This window comes from Panulirus ornatus, chromosome 15 (genome assembly GCF_036320965.1).
Source record: "Panulirus ornatus isolate Po-2019 chromosome 15, ASM3632096v1, whole genome shotgun sequence".
NCBI classification, from domain to species: domain Eukaryota; kingdom Metazoa; phylum Arthropoda; class Malacostraca; order Decapoda; family Palinuridae; genus Panulirus; species Panulirus ornatus.
The window spans coordinates 52427644-52440889 of NC_092238.1; positions in this window are offsets into that span (position 1 = coordinate 52427644).

Below are 13246 nucleotides of genomic sequence, written 5' to 3' on the forward strand. Positions count from 1 at the left end.
ATGGAAATGGTGAAGAGCTTGTAGATTTATGTGCTGAAAAAGGACTGATGATTGGGAATACCTGGTTTAAAAAGCGAGATATACATAAGTATACTTATGTAAGTGGGAGAGATGGCCAGAGAGCGTTATTGGATTACGTGTTAATTGACAGGCGTGCGAAAGAGAGACTTTTGGATGTCAATGTGCTGAGAGGTGCAACTGGAGGGATGTCTGATCATTATCTTGTGGAGGCTAAGGTGAAGATTAGTATGGGTTTTCAGAAAAGAAGAGTGAATGTTGGGGTGAAGAAGGTGGTGAGAGTAAGTGAGCTTGGGAAGGAGACCTGTGTGAGGAAGTATCAGGAGAGACTGTGTACAGAATGGAAAAAGGTGAGAACAATGGAAGTAAGGGGAGTGGGGGAGGAATGGGATGTATTTAGGGAATCAGTGATGGATTGCGCAAAAGATGCTTGTGGCATGAGAAGAGTGGGAGGTGGGCTGTTTAGAAAGGGTAGTGAGTGGTGGGATGAAGAAGTAAGAGTATTAGTGAAAGAGAAGAGGGAGGCATTTGGACGATTTTTGCAGGGAGAAAATGCAATTGAGTGGGAGAAGTATAAAAGAAAGAGACAAGAGGTCAAGAGAAAGGTGCAAGAGATGAAAAAAAGGGCAAATGAGAGTTGGGGTGAGGGACTATCAGTAAATTTTAGGGAGAATAAAAAGATGTGCTGGAAGGAGGTAAATAGGGTGCGTAAGACAAGGGAGCAAATGGGAACTTCAGTGAAGGGCGTAAATGGGGAGGTGATAACAAGTAGTGGTGATGTGAGAAGGAGATGGAATGAGTATTTTGAAGGTTTGTTGAATGTGTCTGATGACAGAGTGGCAGATATAGGGTGTTTTGGTCGAGGTGGTGTGCAAAGTGCGAGGGTTAGGGAAAATGATTTGGTAAACAGAGAAGAGGTAGTAAAAGCTTTGCGGAAGATGAAAGCCGGCAAGGCAGCAGGTTTGGATGGTATTGCAGTGGAATTTATAAAAAAAGGGGGTGACTGTATTGTTGACTGGTTGGTAAGGTTATTTAATGTATGTATGACTCATGGTGAGGTGCCTGAGGATTGGCGGAATGCGTGCATAGTGCCATTGTACAAAGGCAAAGGGGATAAGAGTGAGTGCTCAAATTACAGAGGTATAAGTTTGTTGAGTATTCCTGGTAAATTATATGGGAGGGTATTGATTGAGAGGGTGAAGGCATGTACAGAGCATCAGATTGGGGAAGAGCAGTGTGGTTTCAGAAGTGGTAGAGGATGTGTGGATCAGGTGTTTGCTTTGAAGAATGTATGTGAGAAATACTTAGAAAAGCAAATGGATTTGTATGTAGCATTTATGGATCTGGAGAAGGCATATGATAGAGTTGATAGAGATGCTCTGTGGAAGGTATTAAGAATATATGGTGTGGGAGGCAAGTTGTTAGAAGCAGTGAAAAGTTTTTATCGAAGATGTAAGGCATGTGTACGTGTAGGAAGAGAGGAAAGTGATTGGTTCTCAGTGAATGTAGGTTTGCGGCAGGGGTGTGTGATGTCTCCATGGTTGTTTAATTTGTTTATGGATGGGGTTGTTAGGGAGGTAAATGCAAGAGTCTTGGAAAGAGGGGCAAGTATGAAGTCTGTTGGGGATGAGAGAGCCTGGGAAGTGAGTCAGTTGTTGTTCGCTGATGATACAGCGCTGGTGGCGGATTCATGTGAGAAACTGCAGAAGCTGGTGACGGAGTTTGGTAAAGTGTGTGGAAGAAGAAAGTTAAGAGTAAATGTGAATAAGAGCAAGGTTATTAGGTACAGTAGGGTTGAGGGTCAAGTCAATTGGGAGGTGAGTTTGAATGGAGAAAAACTGGAGGAAGTGAAGTGTTTTAGATATCTGGGAGTGGATCTGTCAGCGGATGGAACCATGGAAGCGGAAGTGGATCATAGGGTGGGGGAGGGGGCAAAAATTTTGGGAGCCTTGAAAAATGTGTGGAAGTCGAGAACATTATCCCGGAAAGCAAAAATGGGTATGTTTGAAGGAATAGTGGTTCCAACAATGTTGTATGGTTGCGAGGCGTGGGCTATGGATAGAGTTGTGCGCAGGAGGATGGATGTGCTGGAAATGAGATGTTTGAGGACAATGTGTGGTGTGAGGTGGTTTGATCGAGTAAGTAACGTAAGGGTAAGAGAGATGTGTGGAAATAAAAAGAGCGTGGTAGAGAGAGCAGAAGAGGGTATTTTGAAGTGGTTTGGGCACATGGAGAGAATGAGTGAGGAAAGATTGACCAAGAGGATATATGTGTCGGAGGTGGAGGGAACGAGGAGAAGAGGGAGACCAAATTGGAGGTGGAAAGATGGAGTGAAAAGGATTTTGTGTGATCGGGGCCTGAACATGCAGGAGGGTGAAAGGAGGGCAAGGAATAGAGTGAATTGGAGCGATGTGGTATACAGGGGTTGACGTGCTGTCAGTGGATTGAATCAAGGCATGTGAAGCGTCCGGGGTAAACCATGGAAAGCTGTGTAGGTATGTATATTTGCGTGTGTGGACGTATGTATGTACATGTGTATGGGGGGGGGGGTTGGGCCATTTCTTTCGTCTGTTTCCTTGCGCTACCTCGCAAACGCGGGAGACAGCGACGAGGTATAAAAAAAAAAAAAAATATATATATATATATATATATATATATATATATATATATATATATATATATGTATATATACTATCCCTGGGGATAGGGGAGAAAGTATACTTCCCACGTATTCCCTGCGTGTCGTAGAAGGCGACTAAAAGGGGAGGGAAAGGGGGGTGGAAATCCTCCCCTCTCACTTTTTTTTTTTACTTTTCCAAAAGAGGGAACAGAGAAGGGGCCCAGGTGAGGATATTCCCTCAAGGGCCCAGTCCTCCGTTCTCAACGCTACCTCGCTAATGCGGGAAATGGCGAATAGTATGGAAGAAAGAAATATATATATATATATATATATATATATATATATATATATATATATATATATATATATTTATATATATATATATATATATATATATATATATATATATATATATATATATATATATATACATATTTTTTTTTTTTTTTCCAAAAGAATGAAGAGAGAAAGGGGCCAGGTGAGGATATTCCCTCAAAGGCTCAGCCCTCTATTCTTAACGCTACCTCGCTAATGCGGGAAATGGCGAATAGTATAAAAGAAAAAGAATATATAAATATATATATATATATATATATATATATATATATATATATATATATATATATATTTGTTTTTTTTTTTTTGCTTTGTCGCTGTCTCCCGCGTTTGCGAGGTAGCGCAAGGAAACAGATGATAGAAATGGCCCAACCCATCCCCATACACATGTATATACATACGTCCACACACGGAAATATCCATACCTACACAGCTTTCCTTGGTTTACCCCAGACGCTTCACATGCCCTGATTCAATCCACTGACAGCACGTCAACCCCGGTATACCACATCGATCCAATTCACTCTATTCCTTGCCCTCCTTTCACCCTCCTGCATGTTCAGGCCCCGATCACACAAAATCTTTTTCACTCCATCTTTCCACCTCCAATTTGGTCTCCCAGTTCTCCTCGTTCCCTCCACCTCCGACGCATATATCCTCTTGGTCAATCTTTCCTCACTCATTCTCTCCATGTGCCCAAACCATTTCAAAACACCCTCTTCTGCTCTCTCAACCACGCTCTTTTTATTTCCACACATCTCTCTTACCCTTACGTTACTTACTCGATCAAACCACCTCACACCACACATTGTCCTCAAACATCTCATTTCCAGCACATCCATCCTCCTGCGCACAATTCTACCTATAGCCCACGCCTCGCAACCATACAACATTGATGGAACCACTATTCTTTCAAACATACCCAATTTTCCTTTCCGAGACAATGTTCTCGACTTCCATACATTCTTCAAGGCTCCCAGAATTCTCGCCCCCTTCCCCACCCTATGATCAACTTCCGCTTCCATGGTTCCATACGCTGCTAGATCCACTACCAGATATCTAAAACACTTTACTTCCTCCAGTTTTTCTTCATTCAAACTTACCTCCCAATTGACTTGACCCTCAACCCTACTGTACCTAATAACCTTGCTCTTATTCACATTTACTCTTAACTTTCTTCTTTCACACACTTTACCAAACTCAGTCACCAGCTTCTGCAGTTTCTCACGTGAATCAGCCACCAGCGCTGTATCATCAGTGAACAACAACTGACTCACTTCCCAAGCTCTCTCATCCCCAACAGACTTCATACTTGCCCCTCTTTCCAAAACTCTTGCATTCACCTCCCTAACAACCCCATCCATTAACAAATTAAACAACCATGGAGACATCACACACCCCTGCCGCAAACCTTCATTCACTGAGAACCAATCACTCTCCTCTCTTCCTACACGTACACATGCCTTACATCCTCGATAAAAACTTTTCACTGCTTCTAACAACTTGCCTCCCACACCATATATTCTTAATACCTTCCACAGAGCATCTCTATCAACTCTATCATATGCCTTCTCCATATCCATAAATGCTACATACAAATCCATTTGCTTTTCTAAGTATTTCTCACATACATTCTTCAAAGCAAACACCTGATCCACACATCCTCTACCACTTCTGAAACCACACTGCTCTTCCCCAATCTGATGCTCTGTACATGCCTTCACCCTCTCAATCAATACCCTTCCATATAATTTACCAGGAATACTCAACAAACTTATACCACTGTAATTTGAGCACTCACTCTTATCCCCTTTGCCTTTGTACAATGGCACTATGCACGCATTCCGCCAATTCTCAGGCACCTCACCATGAGTCATACCTACATTAAATAACCTTACCAACCGGTCAATAATACAGTCACCCCCTTTTTTAATAAATTCCACTGGAATACCATCCAAACCTGCTGCCTTGCCGGCTTTCATCTTCCGCAAAGCTTTTACTACCTCTTCTCTCTTTACCAAATCATTTTCCCTAACCCTCTCACTTTGCACACCACCTCGACCAAAACACCCTATATCTGCCACTCTATCATCAAACACGTTCAACAAACCTTCAAAATACTCACTCCATCTCCTTCTCACATCACCACAACTTGTTATCACCTCCCCATTTGCGCCCTTCACTGAAGTTCCCATTTGTTCCCTTGTCTTACGCACTTTATTTACCTCCTTCCAGAACATATTTTTATTTTCACTAAAATTTAATGATACAATCTCACCCCAACTCTCATTTGCCCTCTTTTTCACCTCTTGCACCTTTCTCTTGACCTCCTGTTTCTTTCTTTTATACATCTCCCCCTCAATTGCATTTTTTCCCTGCAAAAATCGTCCAAATGCCACTCTCTTCTCTTTCACTAATAATCTTACTTCTTCATCCCACCACTCATTACCCTTTCTAATCAACCCACCTCCCACTCTTCTCATGCCATAAGCATCTTTTGCGCAATCCATCACTGATTCCCTAAATACATCCCATTCCTCCCCCAATCCCCTTACTTCCATTGTTCTCACCTTTTTCCATTCTGTACCCAGTCTCTCCTGGTACTTCCTCACACAAGTCTCCTTCCCAAGCTCACTTACTCTCACCACCCTCTTCACCCCAACATTCACTCTTCTTTTCTGAAAACCCATAGAAATCTTCACCTTAGCCTCCAAAAGGTAATGATCACACATCCCTCCAGTGGCACCTCTTGGCACATTAACATCCAAACATACTTCCCACGTATTCCCTGCGTGTCGTAGAAGGCGACTAAAAGGGAAGGGAGCGGGGGGCTGAATATCCTCCCCCCTCTTTTTTTTTTTTTTCCCAAAGGAAGGAACAGAGAAGGGGGCTGGATGAAGATGTTTCCTCAGAGGCCCAGTCCTCTGTTCTTAACGCTACCTCGCTGACGCGGGAAATGGCGAAGAGTATGAGAGAAAAAAGAAAAATATATATATATATATATATATATATATATCTTTTCTTTCACACTATTCGCCATTTCCCGCGTTAGCAAGGTAGCGTTAAGAACAGAGGGCTGGGCCTCTGAGGGAATGTCCTCACCTGGCCTCGTTCTCTGTTCCTTCTTTTGGAAAATCAAAAAAAAACGAGTGGGGAGGATTTCCAGCCCCCCGCTCCCTCCCCTTTTAGTCGCCTTTTACGACACGCAGGAAATACGTGGGAAGTATTCTTTCTGCCCTATCCCCAGGGATAATATATATATATATATATATATATATATATATATATATATATATATATATATATATATATATATATATATATATATACATATATATATATATATATATATATATATATATATATATATATATATATATATATATATATATATATATATATGAATATATATATATATATATATATATATATATATATATATATATATATATATATATATATATATATATATATATATATATATATATATATATATACATATATATATATATATATATATATATATATATATATATATATATATATATATATATATATATATATATATATATATATATATATATGAATATATATATATATATATATATATATATATATATATATATATATATATATATATATATATATATATATATATATATATATATATATATATATATATATATATATATATATATATGTATATATATATATATATATATATATATATATATATATATATATATATATATATATATATATATATATATATATATATATATATATATATATATATATATATATATATATATATATATATATATATATATATATATATATATATATATATATATATATATATATATATATATATATATATATATATTTTTTTTTTTTTTTTTTTATATACTTTGTCGCTGTCTCCCGCGTTTGCGAGGTAGCGCAAGGAAACAGACGAAAGAAATGGCCCCACCCCCCCCCCCCCCCATACACATGTACATACACACGTCCACACACGCAAATATACATACCTACACAGCTTTCCATGGTTTACCCCAGACGCTTCACATGCCTTGCTTCAATCCACTGACAGCACGTCAACCCCTGTATACCACATGACTCCAATTCACTCTATTTCTTGCCCTCCTTTCACCCTCCTGCATGTTCAGGCCCCGATCACACAAAATCTTTTTCACTCCATCTTTCCACCTCCAATTTGGTCTCCCTCTTCTCCTCGTTCCCTCCACCTCCGACACATATATCCTCTTGGTCAATCTCTCCTCACTCATTCTCTCCATGTGCCCAAACCATTTCAAAACACCCTCTTCTGCTCTCTCAACCACGCTCTTTTTATTTCCACACCTCTCTCTTACCCTTACGTTACTTACTCGATCAAACCACCTCACACCACACATTGTCCTCAAACATCTCATTTCCAGCACATCCATCCTCCTGCGCACATCTCTATCCATAGCCCACGCCTCGCAACCATACAACATTGTTGGAACCACTATTCCCTCAAACATACCCATTTTTGCTTTCCGAGATAATGTTCTCGACTTCCACACATTTTTCAAGGCTCCCAAAATTTTCGCCCCCTCCCCCACCCTATGATCCACTTCCGCTTCCATGGTTCCATCCGCTGACAGATCCACTCCCAGATATATATATATATATATATATATATATATATATATATATATATATATATATATATATATATATATATATATATATATATATATATATATATATATATATATATATATATATATATATATATATATATATATATATATATATATATATATATATATATATCTTTTCTTTTCTTTTATACTATTCGCCATTTCCCGCGTTAGCGAGTGAGCGTTAAGAACAGAGGACTGGGCCTTTTTTGGAATATCCTCACCTGGCCTCCTCTGTTCCTTCTTTTGAAAAAGAAAAAAAAAAAACGAGAGGGGAGGATTTCTAGCCCCCCGCTCCCTCCCCATTTTAGTCGCCTTCTACGACACGCAGGGAATACCTGTGAAGTATTCTTAATCCCCTATCCCCAGGGATATATATATATATATATATATATATATATATATATATATATATATATATATATATATATATATATATATATATATATATATATATATATGCATAGATATATGTATATAAATATATATATATATATATATATATATATATATATATATATATATATATATATATATATATTTTTTTTTTTTTTTTCTGCTTTGGCGCTGTCTCCCGCGTTTGCCAGATAGCGCAAGGAAACAGACGAAAGAAATGGCCCAAGCCACCCCCATACACATGTATATACATACACGTCCACACACGCAAATATACATACCTACACAGCTCTCCATGGTTTTCCCCAGACGCTTCACATGCTCTGATTCAATCCACTGACAGCACGTCAACCCCGGTATACCACATCGATCCAATTCACTCTATTCCTTGCCCTCCTTTCACCCTCCTGCATGTTCAGGCCCCGATCACACAAAATCTTTTTCACTCCATCTTTCCACCTCCAATTTTGTCTCCCTCTTCTCCTCGTTCCCTCCACCTCCGACACATATATCCTCTTGGTCAATCTTTCCTCAGTCATTCTCTCCATGTGCCCAAACCATTTCGAAACACCCTCTTCTGCTCTCTCAACCAAGCTCTTTTTATTTCCACATATCTCTCTTACCCTTACGTTACTTACTCGATCAAACCACCTCACACCACACATTGTCCTCAAACATCTCATTTCCAGCACATCCATCCTCCTGCGCACAACTCTATCCATAGCCCACGCCTCGCAACCATACAACATTGTTGGAACCACTATTCCTTCAAACATACCCATTTTTGCTTTCCGAGATAATGTTCTCGACTTCCACACATTCTTCAAGACTCGCAGGATTTTCGCCCCCTCCCCGCCCTATGATCCACTTCCGCTTCCATGGTTCCATCCGCTGCCAGATCCACTCCCAGATATCTAAAACACTTTACTTCCTCCAGTTTTTCTTCATTCAAACTTACCTATATATATATATATATATATATATATATATATATATATATATATATATATATATATATATATATATATATATATATATATATATATATATATATATATATATATATATATATATATGGATAAAAGAATACTTCCCACGCATTCCTCACGTGTCACAGAAGGCGACTAAAGGGGACGGGAACAGGGGGCTAGAAACCCTCCCCTCCTTGTATTTTAACTTTCTAAAAGGGGAAAGAAAAGAAGGACTCACGCGGGGAGTGCTCATCCTCAGATTGGGATGTCGAAAAGTGTGTGGATTTAACCAAGATGAGAAAAAAGGAGAGATAGGTAGTATATTTGAGGAAAGGAACCTGGATGTTTTGGCTCTGAGTGAAACGAAGCTCAAGGGTAAGGGGAAGAGTGGTTTGGGAATGTCTTGGGAGTAAAGTCAGGGGTTAGTGAGAGGAGAATAACAAGGGAAGGAGTAGCGCTACTCCTGAAACAGGATTGTTGGGAGTATGTGGTAGAGTGTAAGAAACTAAACTCTAGATTGATATGGGTAAAACTGAAAGTAGATGGAGGGAGATGAGTGATTATTGGTGTACATGCACCTGGGCATGAGAAGAAAGACCATGAGTGACAAGTGTTATGAGAGCAGCTGAGTGAGTATGTTAGTGGTTTTGATACACGAGACCGGGCTATAGTGATGGGATTTGAATGCAAGAGGGAGTAATAAGGCAGTTAAGGGAATGATTGGAGTACATGGGTGTTCAGTGTTATAAATGGAAATGGTGAAGGGCTCGTAGATTTATGTGCTGAAAAAAGGACTGGTGATTGTGAATACGGGGTTTAAAAAGAGATATATGAATAAGTATAAGTATGTATGTAGGAGACAAGGCCAGAGAGCGTTATTGGATTACGTGTCAATTGATAGGCGCGCGAAAGAGAGACTTTTGGATGTTAATGTGCTGAGAGGTTTAACTGGAAGGATGTCTGATCATTATCTTGAGGAGGCAAAAGTTAAGATTTGCAGAGGTTTTCAGAAAAGAAGAGAGAATGTTGGAGTGAAGAGAGTGGTGAGAGTAGGTGAGCTTGGGAAGGACACTTGTGTGAGGAAGTACCAGGAGAAACTGAGTACAGAATGAAAAAAGGTGAGAACAAAGGACGTAAGGGGAGTAGGGCAGGAATGGGATGTATTTAGTGAAGCAGTGATGGCTTTTGCAAAAGATGATTGTAGCATGAGAAGCGTGGTAGGTGGGCAGATTAAAAAGGATAGTGACTGGTGGAAGGCAGAAATGAGATTATTAGTGAAAGAGAAGATAGAGGCATTTGGACGATTTTTGCAGGGAAATCATGCAAATGACTGGGAGATGTATGAAAGAAAGAGGCAGGAGGTCAAGAGAAAGGTGCAAGATGTGAAAAAGAGGGCAAATGAGAGTTGGGTTAATAGAGTATCATTAGATTTTAGGGAGATTAAAAGATGTTTTGGCAGGAGATAAATAAAGTGCGTAAGACAAGGAAACAAATAGGAACATCAGTGAAGGGGGGCAAATGGGGAGGTGATAACAAGTACTGGCGATGTGGGAAGGAGATGGAGTAAGTATTTTGAAGGTTTGTTCAATGCGTTTGATGAAAGAGTGGCAGATATAGGGGGTTTTGATCGAGGTGGTGTGCAAAGTGAGGGGTTTAGGAAGAATGATTTCGTAAACAGAGAAGCGTTAGTAAAAGCTTTACGGAAGATGAAAGCCGGCAAGGCAGCGGTTTTGGATGATATTGCAGTGGCATTTATTGAAAAAAGTGGGTGACTGTATTTTTGACTGGTTCGTAAGAATATTTAATGTCTGTATGACTCATTGTGAGGTGCCTGAGGATTGGCAGAATTCTTGCATAGTGCCATTGCACAAATGCAAAGGGGATAAAAGTGTGTGCTCAAATTACAGAAGTATAAGTTTGTTGAGTATTCCTGGTAAATTATATGGGAGGGTATTTATTGAGAGGGTGAAGGCAGGTACAGAGCATCAGATTGCGGAAGAGGAATGTGGTTTCAGAAGTGGAAGAGGATGTGTGGAACAGGTGTTTGCTTTGAAGAATGTATGTAAGAAATACTTAGAAAAGCAAACGGATTTGTATGTAGTATTTATGGATTTGGAGAAGGCATATGATAGAGTTGATAGGGATGCTCTGTGAAAGGTATTAAGAATATGTGGAGTGGAAGGCAAGTTGTTAGAAGCAGTGAAAAGTTTTTATCGAGGATGTAAGGCATGTGTACGTGTAGGAAGAGAGGAAAGTTATTGGTTCTCAGTGAATGTAGGTTTGCGGCAGGGGTGCGTAATGTCTCGATGGTTGTTTAATTTGTTTATGGATGGGGTTGTTAGGGAGGCGAATGCAAGTGTTTTCGATAGAGAGGCAAGTATGCAGTCTGTTGTGGATGAGAGAGCTTGGGAAGTGAGTCAGTTGTTCGTTGATGATACATCGCTGGTGACTGATTCGGGTGAGAAATTTTAGAAGCTGGTGGCTGAGTTTGGTAACGTGTGTTAAAGAAGAAAGTTGAGAGTAAATGTGAATAAGAGCAAGGTTATTAGGTACAGTAGAGTTGAAGGGAAAGTCAATTGGAAGGTAAGTCTGAATGGAGAAAAACTGGAGGAAGTGAAGTGTTTTAGATATCTGGGAGTGGATTTGACAGCGGATGGAACAATGGAAGCGGAAGTGAATCATAGGGTGGGGGAGGGGGCTAAAGTTTTAGAAGCGTTCAAGAGTGTGTGGAAGTCGAGAACGTTATCTTGGAAAGCAAAAATGGGTATAATTGACGGAATAGTGGTTCCAACAATGATATATTTTTACGAGGCGTGGGATATAGATAGAGTTGTGTGGAGGAGGGTGGATGTGCTGGAAATGAGATGTTGGAGGACAATATGTGGTGTGAGGTGGTTTAATAGAGTAAGTAATGAAAGGGTAAGAGAGATGTGTGGTAATAAAAAGAGTGTGGTAGAGAGAGCAAAAGAGGGTGATTTGAAATGGTGGTGACACGGAGAGAATGAGTGAGGAAAGATTGACAAAGAGGATATATGTGTCAGAGGTGGAGGGAACGAGAAGTGGGAGACCAAATTGGAGGAGAAAAGATGGAGTGAAAAAGATTTCAGGTGGTCGGGCCTGAACATGCAGGAGGGTGAAAGGCATGCAAGGAATAAAGTGAATTGGAACCATGTGGTATACTGGGGTTGAAGTGCTGTCAATGGATTGAATCAGGGCATGTGAAGCATATGGGGTATACCATGGAAAGTTTTGTGGGGCCTGGATGTGGAAAGGGAGCTGTGGTTTCGATGCATTATACATGACAGCTAGAGACTGAGTGTGAACGACTGTGGTCTTTGTTGTCTTTTCCTGGCGCTGCCTCAAGCACATGCCGGGGGAGGGTGCTGGTATTTCATTATGTGGCAGGGTGGAGACGGGAATGAATAAGGGCAGACAGCATGAATTACGTACAAGAGTATATATGTCTATGTCTGTGTGTGTATAAATATGTTTACATTGAGATGTATAGGTATGTATGTGTGCGTGTGTGGACGTGTATGTACATACATGTGTATGTGGGTGGGTTGAGCCATTCTTTCGTCTGTTTCCCTACGCTACCACTAATTGTTTTGGGAGCAGCTGAGTGAGTTTGTTAGTAGTTTTGATGCACGAGACCATTTTATAGAGATGGGTGATTTTAATGCAAAGGTGAGTAATTTGGCAGTTGAGGGAATAATTGGTGTATGTGAGGTGTTAAGTGTTCAAAATGGAAATAGTGAAGAGCTTATAGATTTGTATGCTAAAAAAGGACTGGTGATTGGGAATATCTGGTTTAAAAGAGAGATTTACATAAGTATACGCATGTAAGTAGGAGAGATGGCCAGAGAGCGATATTGAATTACATGTTAACTGATAGACGCGTGAATTAGAATTTTGGTTGTCAATGTGCTGAGAGGAGCAACTGGAGGGATGTCTGGTTATTATCATGTGGAAGCGAAGGTGAAGATTTGTAGAGGTTTACAGAAGAGAAGAGAGATTATTGGGGTGATGAGAGTGGTGAGAGTAGGTGAGTTTGGGAGTGAGATTTGTATAAGGAGGTACTAAGAGATACTGAGTGCAAAATGGAAAAAGGTGAGAGCAAAGGACGCAATGGGGAGTTGGACAGGAATAGAATGTATATAGGGGAGCAGTGATTGCTTGCGCAAAAGATGTTTAATGGCATGTGAAGCGTAGGAGGT